Here is a 22,649-nt window from a genome sequence, read left to right as displayed (position 1 = left end):
TAGCCATGAACATAGGCCAGGGCCTCAGCCGTTCCTTGCCACTCCGTGTGGTAAATGGCATATTGGCAAGTTTACGCTTCTCCTCCGACAATTTTATTTTAGGTTTTGGAGTCCTTTTTTTACTGATATTTGGTGTTTTGGTTTTGACATGCTCTGTACTATGCCATTGGGCATCGGCCTTGGCAGACGACGTTGCTGGCATTTCATCGTCTCGGCCATGACTAGTGGCAGCAGCTTCAGCACGAGGTGGAAGTGGATCTTGATCTTTCCCTAATTTTGGAACCTCAACATTTTTGTTCTCCATATTTTAATAGGCACAACTAAAAGGCACCTCAGGTAAACAATGGAGATGGATGGATTGGATACTAGTATACAATTATGGACGGGCTGCCGAGTGCCGACACAGAGATAGCCACAGCCGTGAACTACCGCACTGTACTGTGTCTGCTGCTAATATATAGACTGGTTGATAAAGAGATAGTATACTCGTAACTAGTATGTATGTATAAAGAAAGAAAAAAAAACCACGGTTAGGTCACTGGTATATACAATTATGGACGGGCTGCGGAGTGCCGACACAGAGGTAGCCACAGCCGTGAACTACCGCACTGTACTGTGTCTGCTGCTAATATATAGACTGGTTGATAAAGAGATAGTATACTCGTAACTAGTATGTATGTATAAAGAAAGAAAAAAAAACCACGGTTAGGTCACTGGTATATACAATTATGGACGGGCTGCGGAGTGCCGACACAGAGGTAGCCACAGCCGTGAACTACCGCACTGTACTGTGTCTGCTGCTAATATATAGACTGGTTGATAAAGAGATAGTATACTCGTAACTAGTATGTATGTATAAAGAAAGAAAAAAAAACCACGGTTAGGTCACTGGTATATACAATTATGGACGGGCTGCGGAGTGCCGACACAGAGGTAGCCACAGCCGTGAATTACCGCACTGTACTGTGTCTGCTGCTAATATATAGACTGGTTGATAAAGAGATAGTATACTCGTAACTAGTATGTATGTATAAAGAAAGAAAAAAAAACCACGGTTAGGTCACTGGTATATACAATTATGGACGGGCTGCGGAGTGCCGACACAGAGGTAGCCACAGCCGTGAACTACCGCACTGTACTGTGTCTGCTGCTAATATATAGACTGGTTGATAAAGAGATAGTATACTCGTAACTAGTATGTATGTATAAAGAAAGAAAAAAAAACCACGGTTAGGTCACTGGTATATACAATTATGGACGGGCTGCCGAGTGCCGACACAGAGGTAGCCACAGCCGTGAACTACCGCACTGTACTGTGTCTGCTGCTAATATATAGACTGGTTGATAAAGAGATAGTATACTCGTAACTAGTATGTATGTATAAAGAAAGAAAAAAAAACCACGGTTAGGTCACTGGTATATACAATTATGGACGGGCTGCGGAGTGCCGACACAGAGGTAGCCACAGCCGTGAACTACCGCACTGTACTGTGTCTGCTGCTAATATATAGACTGGTTGATAAAGAGATAGTATACTCGTAACTAGTATGTATGTATAAAGAAAGAAAAAAAAACCACGGTTAGGTCACTGGTATATACAATTATGGACGGGCTGCGGAGTGCCGACACAGAGGTAGCCACAGCCGTGAACTACCGCACTGTACTGTGTCTGCTGCTAATATATAGACTGGTTGATAAAGAGATAGTATACTCGTAACTAGTATGTATGTATAAAGAAAGAAAAAAAAACCACGGTTAGGTCACTGGTATATACAATTATGGACGGGCTGCCGAGTGCCGACACAGAGGTAGCCACAGCCGTGAACTACCGCACTGTACTGTGTCTGCTGCTAATATATAGACTGGTTGATAAAGAGATAGTATACTCGTAACTAGTATGTATGTATAAAGAAAGAAAAAAAAACCACGGTTAGGTCACTGGTATATACAATTATGGACGGGCTGCGGAGTGCCGACACAGAGGTAGCCACAGCCGTGAACTACCGCACTGTACTGTGTCTGCTGCTAATATATAGACTGGTTGATAAAGAGATAGTATACTCGTAACTAGTATGTATGTATAAAGAAAGAAAAAAAAACCACGGTTAGGTCACTGGTATATACAATTATGGACGGGCTGCGGAGTGCCGACACAGAGGTAGCCACAGCCGTGAACTACCGCACTGTACTGTGTCTGCTGCTAATATATAGACTGGTTGATAAAGAGATAGTATACTCGTAACTAGTATGTATGTATAAAGAAAGAAAAAAAAACCACGGTTAGGTCACTGGTATATACAATTATGGACGGGCTGCGGAGTGCCGACACAGAGGTAGCCACAGCCGTGAACTACCGCACTGTACTGTGTCTGCTGCTAATATATAGACTGGTTGATAAAGAGATAGTATACTCGTAACTAGTATGTATGTATAAAGAAAGAAAAAAAAACCACGGTTAGGTCACTGGTATATACAATTATGTACGGGCTGCCGAGTGCCGACACAGAGGTAGCCACAGCCGTGAACTACCGCACTGTACTGTGTCTGCTGCTAATATAGACTGGTTGATAAAGAGATAGTATACTACTAATATTATTTACTGGTGGTCAGGTCACTGGTCACTAGTCACACTGGCAGTGGCACTCCTGCAGCAAAAGTGTGCACTGTTTAATTTTAATATAATATTATGTACTCCTGGCTCCTGCTATAACCTATAACTGGCACTGCAGTAGTGCTCCCCAGTCTCCCCCACAATTATAAGCTGTGTGAGCTGAGCAGTCAGACAGATATATAATAAGATGATGCAGCACACTGGCCTGAGCCTGAGCAGTGCACACAGATATGGTATGTATGTGACTGAGTCACTGTGTGCTGTGTATCGCTTTTTTCAGGCAGAGAACGGATTATAAATAAAAGTGGTGGTCACTGGTCACTATCAGCAAAACTCTGCACTGTACACTACTGAGTACTCCTAATGCTCCCCAAAATTAGTAAATCAAGTGTCTAAACGGAGAGGACGCCAGCCACGTCCTCTCCCTATCAATCTCAATGCACGTGTGAAAATGGCGGCGACGCGCGGCTCCTTATATAGAATCCGAGTCTCGCGATAGAATCCGAGCCTCGCGAGAATCCGACAGCGTCATGATGACGTTCGGGCGCGCTCGGGTTAACCGAGCAAGGCGGGAAGATCCGAGTCGCTCGGACCCGTGAAAAAAAACATGAAGTTCGTGCGGGTTCGGATTCAGAGAAACCGAACCCGCTCATCTCTACTCTCTATAGATACTGACTTATGCAGTCGATCTTTCTTAGGATTCCATACCAGAAACAAGTATTGTTGATAAATTCAAACTTGCTTATGTGTTTTAACAGAGAGTTTGCCTTTGACTTAATTTCTGGAGAAGACAGAGGGCTGGTCCCCAATTCTTCCAGGGCCTTCATAACTTTATTGAAATGTTTGTTTACTGCCTCAACAGCTTCCACGTTCGCTGACCATCTCGTCTTACTTTGTGATTTTAGTGAGGTTGGGACATGTTTCTTCAAAATTTCCCATCTTGAAGTTGATGCTGCAAAGTACAGATAGAGAGAGTGCAGTGTCCCAAAGAAGGTCTGTGCTTCAGGAGATACATCAGCAGGAAATACTCCTACTAAATTTAGTGAGTGTGCTGCACAAGGCACAAAGTATGCCAATTTGTTTTCTTGGAGTATTCTTGCCTGGACACCTTTATAAACTCCAGCCATGTTCGCTCCATTATCATATGACTGACCTCTGCTCTAAACAGTAGCGGATCTTGCCACGGGCAAGCAGGACTTTTGCCCGGGGCGCCGCCTTCCGGAGGGCGCCGGCGCCATCCGGAGGGCGCCACACCATGGCAAGAGTCGCAGCTGTTGTGCCCCCCGCTGCCGCTGCCCACTGTCCCGCTGCCCGCTGTGAAGGGAAACTAGACACTACGCGTCTAGTTTCCCTTCGTCGGCTGCCCGTTGTGAAGGGAAAGTAGACGCTAAGCGTCTAGTTTCCCTTCGTGGAGAGGACCTTTACTGTAATGATGTGCGGTGCGTGTTGACGTCATTGCGCACCGCACAGCAAAGGTTCTCTCCATGAAGGGAACTAGACGCTTAGCGTCTAGTTTTCCTTCGTGGAGAGGACCTTTGCTCTGCGGTGCGCGATGACATCATCGCGCACCGCACATCCTACTACAGTACAGGGGGCGTAACTGACCACGCCCTCTGTATGAAGCCATGCCCCCTAATGCCGCCCGGGGCGCAAGAAGCCCCGGAACCGGCCCTGGCTCTAAACCATCATCTTGCACTTTCTTGAGGATTTCTTCACTCAGACCAAGGTCTGTCTTGTCAGAAACTACAAAAAAGTCAATAAAACTTTCCTAAATTTCTGTGCCATTTTCGCTTACTTTGACATATCTAATTACCACCGTCATTTTTTCAAGTTTGCTCACATCTGGAGGGCAATCAAACATGAGCGCAAAATATCTAGCTTCTTTTATTTCATTGAGTATATCTTGTCTTTTCCTGCAATTATTTTAAGTAATTTGTCCTAAATCGCTGAAGAAAAGTAGCTCACTTGGCCTTTTTTGTACTGTGATATAAGGTCTATGGTGTTTAGAAATTTGCCACTGTTTGGGTTCCCAAAATCACAACTTTCTTGAGATCCTCTCTAGGGACTCCCCTGCTTGGCCAAGGACATAATAGCATCTATAATACAATGCAAGACTACTCGTTAATGTTTTTCTTCCTTAGCTATCTGGAGTTGCAGTTCTCTGTCTATACCACCAATTCTGAGGGATGTTTCAAGAGTTTTCCAATTACAAAAATGTGATTTGTGCTGTTGTGAGTTCTCGTGGCCTGGGATTTTGTCACTGAGCTTTCTCCACTGAGTTAACCCTTCCTCTTAAGCCAAATAGGGCAGTGTTGTCTCTGATGCAGGTTGTGAAAATAGCCTACATGGAATGCTGAACAAAGCTTTTTTTGTTTGGCTATAACCTAGCCATGATCTTTATACTTTTTGACCATTTAGTACTTGTTTGAAAAACCACTCCTTTGTTAGATGTCTTCCATCTCTCAAGCTTCTGCTTAGATCAGGATTATGTTGGGCCCCTGCTCTCATTCTTGTGATGAAACATCTCTCAGGATCAGAAATTCTACTTGGCCATGTACCTGGGTCATTGATATCAAAAGCAAAATCCTTGCAACTAACACCTTGTGAGCCTGCTGAGGTTCCAGAAATGGTGTCCTGGTTGTGAATGTATGTAGAACTGGTACTGCTTGAAATATCTGCCTGCTGATCCCTAATCATCTCTTGTGTCTTATCTGCCTCCAAATCACAGCTCTTTTCAATTTCACCTGAAAAACACAAAATAATATAATATAATATTTTACAATTTACTACTTTGCCTGAAGTTCAAGTAAAAGCATTTTAATTTAGTGTTATTAGAAATGCATATTTTTAATGTACATTTGTTGGAGATTTTGTCACTCAACCATGACGACATCAAGGACGATGATCGTTGTGCTGCTTGTTCTCTTTCCCTTGCCTTCTTCCTGTACTCTGCTCCCAATGGTTTCTGTTATCTTTGCAACTTTTTAAGTTTATGCAAATTAAAGTGTAAAATACATCTACAAGATAACTAAAAATATTTGGTCCCGGTATTAATTTTCCTTTAACCCATCCCCTATTCCTCCCTGCTAGATACAGAGCAGGAGTTTTTTCTTAGCTACTGTATATGGTGGTTTCTCTTCAATGGGGAACCTGTGAATAAATGTATCCTCCCTGGGCATATGATAACTTCAGTCGGTATCCACTCATAAAGGTGATCACATGGTCTAGAAGACATCTGTTTATGTAGGAATATAACCAATGTCACCATCATACAATAGAAGTAATGTTTTTATTTTTTTATTTTTTTAGAATTGGTGTTGTCAAGACCTTGCGTGACTACTGGATTACTTTAAACCCGAAACTGCCACCAGCAAGAAGATTTTAGCGACTAAACGCAAAGCCGTCTTTGCTTCGGCCTACACACACAATTATTAATGCGTCACAAAATAATAGCATGGACCATAAGGCCTTTGGGCAGAAGAACACAGACCAGTACTAAAAATAAGATGTTTCATTTCAAGAATATCTTCAGAGCTTTAGTTATAATAAAGAGTTACAAAGATAATGAGAAATATTTAAAAGTACACACCGATTAGGATACAATATCAAATAAACAAAAGAGAATAATAATTTCAGAAGCCTAACTTACTCAGCAGTAGGTGAGCCTTCTGTGTGGAGGGATTTAACAATGTAAGATATATGGTGCATCCCAGCTCTTAGCTGTTCCCTCAGGAATGAACAAGCCAGTGTGGGTGAGAGGGGCAGATATAACCCCCTCACAGTTTCGGCCCCCACTCTTTCCTTAACTTTCTCAATGCTGTGTACCTTGGCAGTGAGAAACTAAATTTACTTTTTAAACAGCTGTATTCTTAAGCTTCAATAGGCTAGGTTTCTTGACCTGGTCTGTAATGTTGTTTATAGCTTCTTAGATAAGTTAAGAGCCATAAATTAACCTCTGACTCCCCACTATACATCAGTGTCCTCTACTCCCATAACTATGTAGCTATGGGTTCACTTAGAGGACAGGCTGGCAACCATGTTGTGTCACAGACTCCATTACAATATACACATAGACATTACAAACAAGACTTATATCGCTGGATGCAAATGAATGTCCCGTTTGCCACATTCCTACCTGTAAATTGAAGTTTAAGGGGACTAGTGACACATGTCACAGTCTTACTTGTGCACCACTGAACCCCTGCTCATTTTGTCATGAAAGCCCATCATCATTTCCATGCTGCGCACCCTTCCTATGCTGAATAGGGAAATTGAATTGTTGGAGCACCAGACTCCAACTTAGGAGTTTGCCATTATCTCCGGAAACTCTGTTCAACCAAATGAGTGGATTTTTGTCCGTGATTATGGTGAAGTCTCGTCCATACAGATATGGCTGTAGTTTTTGGAGAGACCATACAATGGCTAAACATTCTTTTTCAATGGTGGCATAGGCCACTTCCCGGGGAAGTCATTTCTTGCTTTAGAAAAAGACTGGATGTTCTTCCACCTGTTCATTGACCTGGCGGAGTACAGCACCTAAACCATAGTTAGAGGCATCAGTCTGTACAATAAACCTCCTTTTAAAATCTGGGGCCTGCAGCACAGGTGACTGGGATAATGCAGATTTTAAAGCTACAAAGGCCTCCTCACAGTCCTCTGTCCAGTTAACCACTTGGGGCAATTAATTTTTCCTCAAATCCGTCAGGGTAAATACAGTATGTGTTTTGGGATGGGAACACTCTCCTTCATACACGGTGCTCCCTGTGTTGCTATCTCTGCTGTTGTTTGTGTTATAGCTGCGTCACAGCTATGGCCTTTGTCACTCTACCCCTCCCCACAAGACTGGGGTCGCTCACCTCCATACACAACCTCTGTGAATAAACACTGTATACCCCTACTCCCTTGTTACTTTGATTGGGAGGGAGAGTACCATCAGACATCAGATTTTTTAAATTGTCATCTTTCAGGGTCACCAGCACAAGGGGTTGGGATTTCATCTGTGCAAGCTGAGACTCTGACACAGCCACTCACCTTACAACCAGACCTGATGCATGGTCATTAACCCCTGCAGCACAAGGCAACATCTGACCATCCGCGGTGTCAGACATCCCACAAGTTCTACATCCTCCATCAGGAACATATTGGAGACATAATGTTTTCAGCATAGGGTCAGACATTATAACTTGGGGCCCCAGCCCCGCTGTTTCTATTTTTACACCTGCGATCTCCACATCATCAAGGGAATATTCTGACACAGGACTAACTGTACCAGGCTCCACAGTACCTCTGGTAACCAGCCTAATGGGCTCTGTTCTGGGAGGTAGAGGGATGGAAAGGGTAGGCCTTTTCCTAACAGCTTGAGTCATTGCACGCCGTCCCTCAGTCAACACAATTTCTGGTACCACTGTGGCACCTGTCTCCCTGTATACATTATTGAAGAGTGTAACATATTCCTTTCCTGGCTCAACCTTAGGTAAAAGAGATTCTGCATCATCTGACTGTGGCTCTCTCTGAAGGGTCTCACCCCTCCCTGGCTGCTCTCTGCCAGGGCAGAGGGGGGTTTGCATGGCATGACTTGCATCACACTCCTTTCCAAACCTTTTGTTCATATAACCCCTGGCACTTGTAAATGGAGATTATCACCCTCCATCTTATCCACAGGTATCTCATCCTGACTGGAGAGTGCTATCATTCCCATCTATATGGGAAACACTGTACTATATATATATATATATATATATATATATATATTTATTTACACACACACACACACACACACACACACACGATATTTATTTATACATATATATATATATATATATATATATATAAAAAATATATATATTTATACATATATATACATGTACATGTATATATATATATATATATATGTGGCATACTGGTTTCCAAAAATGTATATTGAGCAGTCAATCAGTCACAGTGTATATAATATACTATATATTTATTAGGCTCCCCCCTTCTCCATCAGTGCTGTGCTATGTACTGCAGCCAGGTGTTATGTACTTAGCCTGTTAGCCCCAGTGCTGCCACTGTGCACTGCCAGCACACACCTTCTTTTTGGTGCAGTTTAAACAGTGCGCGGCCACCAGAGACTCCCGCCTCCGGCTCCATAATCTCTGTGACGTCACATGCACGTGCACGCGTGACATCATGACGTCACACGCACGATGTGCTGGTGTCCGCATCCCGGATGCGCCTGGAGCCTCTAGTGCTGCTACCACCCGAGAGCAGGCCACTTGCTGTTGGGGGGCCAGCAGAAGCGATCACTGCACCAGAAATGGCCTCGTTAGCGCCCCCTACAGCCCAGCACCCGGGGCACGTGACCCCCTAGCCCCCCTAGTTTCAGCCGTGATGACAGGAATAAGCATAACCTAGTTTTTGAATAGCTAAATTAATTTGCTGTTTTGTTTAAACATAAAACGGAACAACTATTGAATTTATTCATAATTTTTGACTGTCATTTAAGAAAAAATTGTATAATAAATTGTTTTGATCCGAATGATGCACTATAGATCCGCTCTGGTTCAGTAGTAACCCCACCAACAGCCGCAACCTACACTTTCAGCCCACCAATAAGGAGCACTCCTATGAGGCAATATAGGATAAGTGTGAGGTTATGCTATATGCAGCAGCTATTCTTATATTATAACTAATTGGAGGATTTGAGACAATGTGGACTGGGACCATATGTGTATGAGACACTCAGATATTGAATCTTAAAGTAATAGTGTCTGTAGTTCGAGGTTTAAAATCTGCTGCTACATAAACCTATGCTTGTATCCTCTACATATAAGGAGCCTTCCTTTTGAGGCATTTACTAGAAAGTAGTAGATTTATGATACTGCTATACATACAGAAGTGAAATTAGGATAAACCCGAGCATAACACTTCTCACATCCAGGATATTCTGAAGTGGGGTTGTTAAGCACAGATGTTTGGATGTCCTCATAATCTAATAAGATTGTACTACATTCAAGGACCAAGTGGATGTGCACTTGACTATAATTACGATATACCATTTATCAATAATAACACGTGGACACAATTTTAATATCTTTTATCTACAATCTTTATTTTTACTCACTCATATGTTTGTGAGTCTTTGGGATTTCATCCTCTATGTTTCACTATAGCCTCGGTTTAATATATAAACTAGTTTTAAATAAGAAAAGAAAATTATATTTTAATTGAACAAAATTACTTTCATTCTCCTTGTGCATCAACAATACAGATTATTCAATATTGTGTTTCTCCCTCTTGAACATGGGCTTTTGAATGCAAATGAGATCTGCTTCCCAGATAAGATCTTCGGCCTCTACTTGTTCTTGCATGGATATCACCTATTGTTCTGTTAAAATTGTTATCAATTTTATTACACTATGTTATTATTTACATTTATTTAATTCACTTGTGACATATCTTGTGAAGTACATTCTTGGCCTACAGCCTTTACATAGAATTTGTCAGTAGGCTTTGTATGGCTTCTGAACCACCCAACAATTTCTAATATTCTTGTATATTACAATGAGAAATTCATTGTTCATATTACAAAATATAATTTAATGTTTTATCGCCTTAATTGCTCTCTCTCTCTATGTATATATATATATATATATATATATATATATATATACAGGTTGAGTATCCCTTATCCAAAATGCTTGGGACCAGAGGAATTTTGGATATCGGATTTTTCCGTATTCTGGAATAATTGTATACCATAGTGAGATATTATTGTGATGGGACCTAAGTCTAAGCATAGAATGCATTTATGTTACATATACACCTTATACACACAGCCTGAAGGTCATTTTAGCCAATATTTTTAATAACTCTGTGCATTAAACAAAGTGTGTGTACATTCACACAATTCATTTATGTTTCATATACACCTAATATACACAGCCTGAAGGTCATTTAATACAATATTTTTCATAACTTTGAGTATTTAACGAAGTTTGTGTACATTGAGCCATCAAAAAACAAAGGTTTCACTATGTCAGTCTCACTCAAAAAAGTCTGTATTTCGGGATATTACGTATTTCGGAATATTTGGATATGGGATACTCAACCTGTATATATATATATATATATATATATATACATATCTTTCTCTCTTTCTCACTTCCTCTCTCTTTCTCTTTTTCTCTGTAGGGAGAAGTCAGTCGAGTTCTTGAGCTGGAAGGTGAAACTCCCACAAACAAAGGGCAGGTGAGCCAAGTTCTCTCTCTCTCTCTCTCTCTCTCTCTCGGAAACATAACACGAGAAGTTTTGCTGCCAACAAGGTAATGTGAGTTTTTTGCAAGAGCAAAGGTGGAGTCTACTGTGGATTATTGTTATTGTGTCATAATGCAGCTCTCTCCAGTTATAATACAAATGCACATAAAAAGAGCAGTCTATTACTACTTTTCTTATATCATAATTAGAGATGTGTGCTGACCCCCATGTTTTGAATCTGGATTAATTTTTGTGCTTTGGTCCTGGTTTTTCAAAACTGCGCTCACATTTTTGTTTTTGATCTGTGTATTTAAAATAATATGCTGAAAACAGATAAAATCTTGTCATTTAGGCCTGTTTTTGTTCTTACATTATAATTCACCTCAATCTCAGTAATTTCCGGTCAACTCTGACCACCTCACAGCTCACAATATTGTTTTCACCAATATTGGCCAAAGGCTACAGTGAGCTTGCTGGCTACTCAGCAACAGAGCACAAGCACATAGCAGTATAAAAGAATATAACACATCAATGAAACATTGCCTTACAGCAGCGACAGACAGGAGGAAGGCAGTTTATTAAAAACTATACAACCCCATAGAAAGTAACCTAAAATGTTTTCATTAATCAACTAGCTCAGAGACCCAGGGTAGTACAGAGATATGTAGGTGGAGTATGTAGTGGAAGGCAAGTCAAAGAATGATTGATCAAATAGTTGTTATTTTTTTTTAGATTGAGACATGGACATCTCTATTGCAGCAACTGAGAAAAGGCCATAAAAGAATACAAGAATGATTGACTAATTATTAAAATGAACATGTGTAATGCCTAGATTGAGAGTTGTAGCCCATTTTGTAGCAACCGAGAAGAGAAAAGGCCATAAAACAGTACAATATTTTGTGAGTCACCACATAATTTCTGGTTAGAAATGTGTTGCAAATTAGGAAAGATTTTAGAGCAATAAACAAACCAATAAACATTTGTCTCTGCAAAATAGACCATCACCAATGCCCCCAAATAGCCTATAATTAAACAAAAGAGGTGCAAGATGGAATTGTCCTTGGTCCCTCCAACCCGCCCTTATGTTGGATATTAAAAAAGACATGCACAGTTTAACAAACCAAGCTCTTCAGGGACTGACACTTTTGTGGCTGAAGTGCATGGTTTGATTTGGCCGCCACAAAACAATTTATTGGAAGGACTATAAATTATTATACATTTTTTACAAGTTATTTATATAGCACACGTATAGTCCGCAGCACTTTTACAGTGACATGCGGTGGGGAGAGGTAGATGAGGTAAAACCATCCCTGTCATATTCCAGTATACAACAGATTTTTGTCAATATAAAGTATATGAATAATACAAATAATACATTAAAAATATTTTCTTTATTTTAATCTAATAATTTTTATAGCCAAAACTCTGAAGTAAAAAGTCTATAAAGGTGGTCAGAGCCGCAGAGAAGATCATCGGGGCAAACCTTCCCTCAGTCCAGAACCTTTACCTGTCCAAAGCTAAAAGCGGGCAACAAAGATAATAAAGGACCAGCTACACCCCAGCCACAGCATGTTTAACTTACTTCCTTCAGGCAGGTCTTACAGGGCCGTCCCCACCGGGTCCACCAGAAGCCTCAGAAGTCTATTTCCCCAAGCGGTCCGCCTGCTGAACTCCTGAACATTGACTGACTATATGTACATGTAACTTCCTTATGTCCCTATGGTATTCCTATCTGTATGACTTTACTTGCCCCCCCCCCCACACACACACCTGCTTATTTGTTACATACGTGACTGTTGTATAACAAACCAAAGACAAATTCCTATTATTATTATTATTATTATTATCCTTTAGTTATAAATTTCCAGCAGTATACATTGCTGCATCTGTGTATAATGCCTATATAATGCCTGTGTGTAGTGCCTGTGTTTAGTGCTCACATGCACCCTTTTGCTCATATACAGTATTATGTGTAAATCTGGCTCTAGTACTAGCCAGTGCCTCCTGAGCCATTTACCTCACCACACGTCCCTGGCTTTTAAAGATAATATTTGTCCATTCACAGCAGTCTTTTCCCTAGTGGAGCTTAAGGGGTAAATGTATGAAGCAGTGATAAAAGTGGAGAAGTTTCCCATGGCAACCAATTAGCATTGATGTGAAATTTATAATTTGAATACTAGAAAATTATACAGATCAGCTAATTGGTTGCCATGGGCAACTTCTCCACTGGCTCACCTCTCCACTCTTATCACTGCTTCAAACATTTACCCCTGTATCCTATATTCCCTACCACATATACACACACATTCATGCTAGGGTTAATATTGCTGGAATCAATTAACCTAGCAGTATCATTTTGGACTGTGGGTGGAACCGGAATACCTGGAGGAAACCTACACAAGCACCGGGAGAATATACAAACTCCACACAGTTAGGGCCATGGTGGGAATTTAACCCATGATCTCAGTGCTGTGAGACAGTAATGCTAACCATTACACCATCCATCAATCATTAGTGATTACCCCCGATAATTTCCTGTGTGAAAGGGCACCTGAATCTCCGCAGCAGGGTCTTGTATAGAATCCAAAACACGCAAGATCTGACGCCGTTAAGATGATGTTTTGCCTCATTTTGCAGTCTGAGCCTGGAGGGAAATCCCGAGCCACGGCATGGATTCAATCAGAAAACTCAAGCTACCAATATGCATGCTGCATTGATTTTTGTGTTGCTGACTTTATTTTATAATATCTGTATGTAATACTGCTCCATCCCCATTATGGAGCATACAGTAGCTCCTTTCAATGACTTGCTGAGGAGCTGCTTGGTGACCATTCCTGCATATATGATGCCCACTCTAATTACCATATATAACATTGCTTATTACAGTGACTGCAGGCTGGGATCCCTCTCCCATAGGCTTCTATTAGTTAGAACACAAGGTCCAAGCTCCGGAACGTATCGCATTATGGAGCTTGGTGCATATGCGAATAGCAGCCAATCAGCAATTCCAGTATCAACCATTTAACTGTCTTTGCACCAGTATCTCCAGCAAGACCGGTTCGAGCCCTATCTGCGCCCCGTGCAGGAAACGGGGCGTGGCTTAATACAGGGGCGTGGTCAGTTATGCCCCCTGTACAGTAGTAGCGTCGCTTAAATGCTGAGCGGTGCGCGATGACGTCATCGCGCACCGCAAAAGGTCCTCTCCACGAAGGGAAACTAGACACGTAGCGTCTAGTTCCCTTCGTGGAGAGGACCTTTGCTGTGCGGTGCGCGATTACGTCATCGCGCACCGCTCAGCAAAGGTCCTCTCCACGAAGGGAAAACAGGAGACACAGCTGCACAGCCGGGGGACACAGCGGGCAGCGGAGGGCACAGCAGTGGCGGATCTTGCCATGGTGTGGCGCCCTCCGTAGGGCGCCAGCGTCCTCCGGAAGGCGGCGCCCCGGGCAACAGTCCTGCTTGCCCGTGGCAAGATACGCTACTGAGACACATATGATTTACTGGCAGACCGGATGCTGGCTGTCACTATACCGACAGCGACATCCCGTCTGTCATAATCCCATCGGCGAGGCAGCGAGTTCAACAACCAAGTGGGAATACCCCACGTTTGTTGGGATACCACCTGGCAATAGAAGATAGAAAGCAATAGAAGAGAGACCTGGTGGACGGACATATTGTAAGGATCTACCTTCTCCTATTCATGTGATCTTTGTCTACCATAATCGTAGACCAAATATTACGGTACGGGTGCAATCCAGGGAAAAGGCTCTAATTTCTTTTTTTATTAGAAGTCACGTTGCAATATTACACTGTTGTGCTTTTTTGCTTATTTTTTTATAAGTGGAGAAACATGGGCCCTCATTCCGGGTTGATCGCTCGCTGCCGTTTTTCGCAGCGCAGCGATTAGGCTAAAAATAATCTGTTCTGCGCATGCGTATGGTACTCAGTGCGCACGCGCGAAGTACTTTTACACAAAACTGCAGTTTTACACAAGCTCGAGCGACGCTTTTCAGTCGCTCGGGTGTTCGTAGTTTGATTGACAGGAAGTGGGTGTTCCTGGGCGGCTACTCAGCGTTTTCAGGGAGTGTGCTAAAAAACGCAGGCGTGCCAGGCAAAAACACAGGAGTGGCTGGTGAAACGGGGGAGTGGCTGGCCGAACGCAGGGCGTGTTTATGACGTCAAACCAGGAACTAAATAGACTGCAGTCATCACAAGCTAGGAGTAAGTCTTGAGCCACTCTGAAACTGCATGAAATTTTTTAGTTGCAGAACTGCTAACCTTTCGATCGCACTTCTGCTAAGCTAAGATACACACCCATGGGGAGAGGGCGGCGGCCTAGCGTTTGCACTGCTGCTAAAAGCAGCTATCGAGCGATCAACTCGGAATGAGGGCCATGGTTCTATTGGAAGAAGATCAGACAGTGTATCTCGACTATGGATTCCTGTTTCTCCATGAATCGGTAAGCGCCTGTGGACTGAGTGGTGATATCTTTTTAGATGTCTTTCCTGCAGTAGTCCAAATACAAACGTCAATTAAGTAATGCAAACAGAAAGACGCAGCTTCTATAATACTGCCCCAGTGCTAATGATTAAAGTACTATGAGCTGGAGGGGGTCAATGCACTGTCATCCAATTAGTAGTGGCTACACAGTACTACGTATAGTTGTCATCATCATCACTCTCCTATCTAATGAATGGCTATGTGTGCACCACGCATCACCCTTGGCTCTAAAGTGCTCAGAGGTTGTACTTTCATGCGGCGGTTACACATTTACACAACGGGTCTTTGGTGATTTTCAACCACTCCGCACATCATTGTTCACTTCCAGGCTGTGGCTGCATCTTCTCTGAGAGGAGCGTATGACCTACAGTATTGCATGTTACTTAATTAACTTGGTTCTTTTAATCTTTTTTTTTATGATTTAGGGGTCAATTTACTAAGCCTTGGAGAGAGATAAAGTGGTGAGATGAAATACTAACTAACCAGATCCTGTAATTTTCCACAGCCTGTAACATGACAGTTAGTAGCTGATTGGTTGGTGCTTTATCTGTCTCCACTTTATCACTCTCCAAGGCTTAGTACATAGACCCCTTAGATGGAGATCACAACACATTGAAGGTCACATTTATGAATACATTGTGAAAATTGTAAAATGTTCATAAACTTTCTAAACAGTATAGGCAGAGGCACAGAGTGAGGGGGGAGTTATGGGGGTCATTCCGAGTTGATTGCTAGCTGCCGTTGTTCGCTGCGTAGCGATCAGTGAAAATAACTGCAAATCTGCGTATGTGTGTGCACCGCAATGCGCACGCTCAACGTATGGGTACAATGAGCATCGTGGTTTTGCACAGGTACTAGCAACGCTTTCAGTTGCACATCTGGTCGCAAGAAGATTGGTAGGAAGTGGGAGTTTCTGGGTGTCAACTGACTGTTTTCTGGGAGTGTTTGGAAAAACGCAGGCGTGGCCGGGCGTTTGCTGGGCGGGTATCTGACGTCATTACCGTGTCACTCGTCGCAGCAATCATCGCACAGGATAAGTAACTACAGGGCTGGTCTTGTTTTGCACAAAATGTGTTTGCAGGCGCACTGCTGCACAGGCGTTCACACTCCTGGAAAGCTAAAATACACTCCCCTGTGAGCGGCGACTATGCGTTTGCACGGCTGATAAAAACTGCTAGCGAGCGATCAATTCGGAATGACCCCCTATATACTAATTACCCAGCCCTAAATCTACATTGATTTTTAGGGGGGACCACTCCCCTTCTGTACTGTGCCACCACATAGCAGTCTCAACGGCCCCACTGTATAACTACTGCCTTGTGCCTCATATAGAATTTATAGCCTATACACAAGCTGGATTGCTATTGGCTCCAATTATTTAAGCTCTGTGGTGTGACCGAGGTACAGTATATAGAGGGAGAAGTTTGGGTGGAACACAAATGATAGAAACAATTCCACACGGAACTCTAAAGGTGGCATTGCATTGGAGAAATATGCCAAATATTACATGGACCATATATAAGAATTTTGCTCATTTGTTTCTCATGCAAAAACAAGATTGGAAGCATCACAGGTACAAGAATATAATCTATTGTCCATTACAGCATAGGATGAGACACAAGACTGCCAGGTCAGATCTGGTGCAAAATGAGATCCCTTTAGCATCATGTAAATAGCAGTGTTCCCAGTGCCATAGCAGGGCCCTTGGCACATGTGAGGGCAAGATGTGATAGATGAAGTGCCGATGCACTGTGCCTGTCTGAACTTCTCCAGCCACCCCGTAAGTTGGAAAAACAGTAGGTGCTGTTGGAGCAGCAAGCGTGCCAATCTTTGGCACTACAGCCTAGCATGCGCCACACTGGAAGGAACACCCCTAACATGCACCTTCTTCACCTCTTTAATAAAGTAATCTCTGTAATATGAAATTTAGTTTCTGCAATGATCCTCAATAAGATGTGACTACTGTGTATCAAGAACATCTTTATTCCTCCCCTCTGTCTGCACAACGGTCAGTTGCCACCCACAAAAGGCCTCTTCCTGTCAGTCACCTTGCGATCGCCCGTGCGAATGGATCCTTCGCACCATCTCATCGCTGACCAGCGATGCCCGTGGTTGTAGCTGTCCGACGCGCCTGCACATTGCGGTGCATACGCATGCGCAGTTTGGACCTGATCGCCTGCTGCATGAAAATGCACCACAGTGATCAGATCTGAATTACCCTCAGAGAACATTCTACTGTATCATCTGCCGTATTGCACAGACTGCACATGGTATCATTGACCACCATACCATACAGACGACACCTTTGGGATTGCAATATAGTACACTGAGTACAAGGTGTGCTGGGTACTTGTGGTCCCTCTGCTAGCTGGGCATAGGCATGTCAGTCAGTTACATGGATTAATACAGGATTCACAAAATTCCCATGATCTGTAGCTGCACTTGCCAAATGTGGTGACGTGCACCAGAAAATAAAGGGGTGGGATAATTAATTGCTGACCAGGAGGGAATGGAGAGACTACAGCCAGGGAGGAGCCACCCGAGAACAGGTGCTGTACGGGCAGGTGACATCACAACACACGACAGTCATGTGACTGTCAGTGCCGATGTTGTAGCCATGCTGAGACCAGCACCTAGAGCCAGGCTGGCAGTTTAGTCATATGTGCAGCGCAAATGCAGAATTCGTGCCGGGGTGTTTCCAAAGAAACCCGTTCCATGCACGGCTCGGGTTTTCCCGCCAGATGCGGAAACCAGAATGAGGCAAAACATCATCATCCCGCTGTTGGATTCTCGCGGGTTTTGGATACCATATAAGGAGCTGCGCATTGCTGCCATTTTCACTCCAGTCCCAGAGAGTGTAGCGAGAGGACTTGACTCTCTCCTCAGTGTTTGTCTGTGCGGGAAAGTGGTGTGGTGACCTGCTCTGTCTTATGTGTCATTCCAGTGCTGTCTTGTGCTGCATCAGTCCAATCAAAGTGGTGGTGTCCTCTGCTGCCATATGTCCAGTGCTGCTTTATAAGTCCAGTCCACCGCAATGGTGCTGTGTTGTCTGGCATTAGTCCAGTGGTGTTGTCCCTGTGCTGCATCAGTCCAGTCCAGTGGTGGTGTCCCTGTGCTCCCATAAGTCCAGTGATACTTTCATATAAGTCCAGTGGTACTGCCATGTAAGTCCATTAGTACTGCCGTATAAGTCCAGTGATACTGCCGTATAAGTCCAGTGATACTGCCGTATAAGTCCAGTGATGCTGCCGTATAAGTCCAGTGATGCTGCCGTATAAGTCCAGTGATACTGCCATATAAGTCCAGTGATGCTGCCGTATTAGTCCAGTGATGCTGCCGTATAAGTCCAGTGATACTGCCATATAAGTCCAGTGATGCTGCCGTATTAGTCCAGTGGTATTGCCGTATAAGTCCAGTGATACTGCCGTATAAGTCCAGTAATACTGCCGTATAAGTCCAGTGGTATTGCCGTATAAGTCCAGTGATAATGCCGTATAATTCCAGTGGTACTGCTGTATAAGTCCATTGGTACTGTTGTATAAGTCCAGTCCAGTGGTACTGCCATATAAGTCCAGTGGTACTGCCGTATAAGTCCAGTGACACTGCTGTATAAGTCCAGTGATACAGCAGTATAAGTCCAGCGATGCTGCTGTATAAGTCCAGTCGTACTGCCGTATAAGTCCAGTCGTACTGCCATATAAGTCCAGTGAAACTGCCGTATAAGTCCAGTGATAATGCTGTATAAGTCCAGTGGTACTGCCGTATAAGTCCAGTGGTATTGCAGAATAAGTCCATTGGTACTGCCGTATAAATCCAGTACAGTGGTACTTCTGTATGAGTCCATTGGTACTGCCGTATAAGTCAAGTCCAGTGATACTGCCGTATAAGTCCACGTCCATTGGTACTGCCGTATAAGTCCAGTGATATTGCCGTATAAGTCTAGTGCTACTGCCGTATAAGTCCAAGACCGATGCCCAATGTCAGAGTAGAGGGCATGTAAAATCCAAAAAGCCAAAGTTCAGTAAAATGACCCAAAAAAATAAATTTAAATGGTCAGAGGAGAAACATAAACTTGCCAATATGTCATTTACGACACGGAGTGGCAAGGAACGGCGAAGTCCCTGGCCTATGTTCATGACTAGCCCTCATCCTCCTGCTAGAAAAATGATGAGTTAAGCTGGCAAAAGCACAGCAAAGAACTGTGCGTTCTAAGGTGGTATCACAAATCCCCAAGGAGAGTCCAAGTGTGTCAGCGGTTGCGATGCCTGACCTTCCCAGCACTGGACGGGAAAAGGTGACTCCATCAACCATTTGCACGCCCTCTGCATGTACTGGAGGGAGCACCCACAGTCCAGTTTCTGATATTCAAATTTAATATGTCACTGTTGAAGTACACCAGGATGAGGATATGGGTGTTGCAGGCGTTGAGGAGGAAGTTGACGAGGAGGATTCTCATGCTGATGTGGTATGTTTAAATCTGGCACCGGGGGAGACAGTTGTTGTCCATGGGATGAATAAGCCCATTGTCATGCCTGGGCAAATTAGCAAAAAATCCACCTCTTCAGTGTGGAATTATTTCTCCACAAATCTGGACAACTGGTGTCAAACCGTGTGTTGCCTTTGTCAATCTGTAATAAGTAGGGGTAAGGACGTTAACCACTGGCGTATAAATCCAGTGGTACTGCCATATAAGTCCAGTGGTACTGCCATATAAGTCCATTGGTACTGCCATATAAGTCCAAAGATACTGCCGTATAAATCCAGTGGTACTGCCATATAAGTCAAGTGGCACTGCAGTGTAAGTCCATTGGTACTGCTGTATAAGTCCAGTGATACTGTCATATAAGTCCATTGGTACTGCCGTATAAATCCAGTGGTAATGTCATATAAGTCCAGTGATACTGCCATATAAGTCCATTGATACTGTCGAATAAGGCCAGTGATACTGCCGCATAAGTCCACTGATACTGCCGTATAAGTCCAGCTTTTATTTAAACCTAGGATCAAGTACAGCAGCATCCCTGGAATTATACGGCAGCACACTCTGATTTATAAAGCATATGCTCACCTTTGGAGAATTAAACAGCATAGCAGATTGAAAACAGCACCCCTGGACTTAAACAGCAGTGGGACAGCACCCCTGGACTGTTAGTTCAGAGGGACAGCACCCCATATAGGGCAGCACCCCTGGAATGATGTGGCAAAGAAAAGAGGTGCAAGATGGAATTGTCCTTGGGCCCTCCCATGCACCCTTGTGATGAATAAACAGGACATTCACACTTTAACAAACCAATCATTTCAGTGACAGGGTCTGCCACACGACTATGGCTGAAAAGAAGCAATTAATCTCTCCTTGTACAAACTGGCTCTACAAAGGCAAGATGTCGTCCTCATCCTCTGATTACTCCCCCCCTTCAAATATTACATCCTCATCCTCATCGAGAAATAATTCACTCCAAAGAGGTTGCTTTTTTGGTATTTTGCTCAGGCATGACAATGGGCTATTTCCATAGGCGTGCGCATGGGGGGGTGCCTGGTGTGCACAGGCACCCCCTAATGTCCGGCACTCCCCTTACACACACCTGTAACAGAGTCATTGCCAAGCTTGCAGTTCTATTCCTGACTGTGTATGCCCACCCACGCTCGCCCGCCAGCACTGATTGCCCGCTCTCTACGGCCGTCCGCCTACTCGCTATGCCCACCCACCCTCGCTCTCTACACCTGCCCACCTTTGCTCTCTACACCCGCGACAGCCCTCCACCCGCCGCTTCCCTCTCTTCACCTGCCCGCTACGCCCGGTCAGCAGGATTGGCATTAGGGTAAGAGACACACCGCTGCAGGGGCAGTAGAGGGTGCATTTGTCAGCTGCACCCGCTACTGGAACCCACATGTGAACAGGACTGCAGGGAAGGAGGGGGTGAAGGAGAGAGAAAGGACAACAGTAGTTGTCTATGCATGGAGTGGCAGGTGTCGAGCGCACCCACAACAAGTATTGTATAATGTATAGTATATAATGTATTTGGAGAGGCACTATGTGTCACATAATGAGTGGGGGGGTCACTCTGTGGCATATGTGTTTAGGGTGCACTATGTATTATATAATGTGTTTGGGGGGTACTATGGGGTCTATTAAGGCTGGGGCAAAATGTGGCGTAATGTGAATTTTGGCTCATACTGTGTGGCGTAATGTTAATTTTATCTCTTACTCTGTGGCGTAAGGTGAATTTTATCTCATACTGTGTGGCATAATGTGAATTTTGGCTCATACTCTGTGATGTAATGTGAATTTCGTCTTATACTGTGTGGCGTAATGTGAATTTCGTCTCAAACTGTGTGATGTAATGTAAATTTCGTCTCATACTGTGTGATGTAATGTGAATTTCGTCTCATGCTGTGTGGCGTAATGTGAATTTCGTCTCATACTGTGTGATGTAATGTGAATTTCGTCTCATACTGTGTGGTGTAATGTGAATTTCGGCTCATACTGTGTGGCGTAATGTGACTTTTGGCTCATACTGTCTGGCGTAATGTGACCTTTGGCTTACACCATGTGGCGTAATGTGAATTTTGGCTAATACTGTGTGGCGTAATGTGAATTTCGTCTCATACCGTGTGGCATAATGTGAATTTTGCACCAAGACCCACCACTCTCTATTTCCACCACTACATCAGAGATAGGTTGGGGAAGTGGAAGCAGCAATAGGGTGCAGCGGCAGCTAGGATTATACCGTAGCGGCAGGGCCGGTGCAAGGTGTCTCAACACCCTAGGCAAAACTTCTGTATACTGCCCCCCCAAAAAACAAAAAACAAAAAAAACAACCCTCCCTCCACCCAGGAAAGGGGAGAGGGGTGAGTTGTGAGTCAGTGTGTGAGGGGTGGATATAAGGCAGCTGGGGGAGCAGGAGAGAGTGAGAGACAAAGAGGGTTTCAGGGAGAGAGAGAAAAAGAGGGGGGAGCAAGGGAGAGAGAGGGGAGAATGAGCGAGAGAGAGATAGACTGTATCAGGGATATTGAGAGGAGTGACAGTGAAAAAGGGTGTCAGGGAGCGAGAAAGAGATGAGAGAGAGGGTGTCAGGGAAAATGGGGCGGGGGTCAGGGAGAGAGAGGGGGTGTCGATGCGAGAGAGAGGGGGTGTCAACCAAGGAGAAAGGAAGTTTTGGGAAACCGTCAATGAGCACAGCAATTTAAGTCGAAGTAGTTAGAGAGGGGTCATAGAACAGTTCACATCAAAATGACATCAAATAACTAGCGTATATTTAATATAGCAGGTGGAGGTGCGCCCAGAGAGTAAATATAGTAT

Source organism: Pseudophryne corroboree, chromosome 4, assembly GCF_028390025.1.
Source record: "Pseudophryne corroboree isolate aPseCor3 chromosome 4, aPseCor3.hap2, whole genome shotgun sequence".
Lineage (NCBI taxonomy): Eukaryota > Metazoa > Chordata > Amphibia > Anura > Myobatrachidae > Pseudophryne > Pseudophryne corroboree.
The sequence above is the reverse complement of the archived record's forward strand: the minus strand, read 5'-3'. Positions refer to the sequence as shown.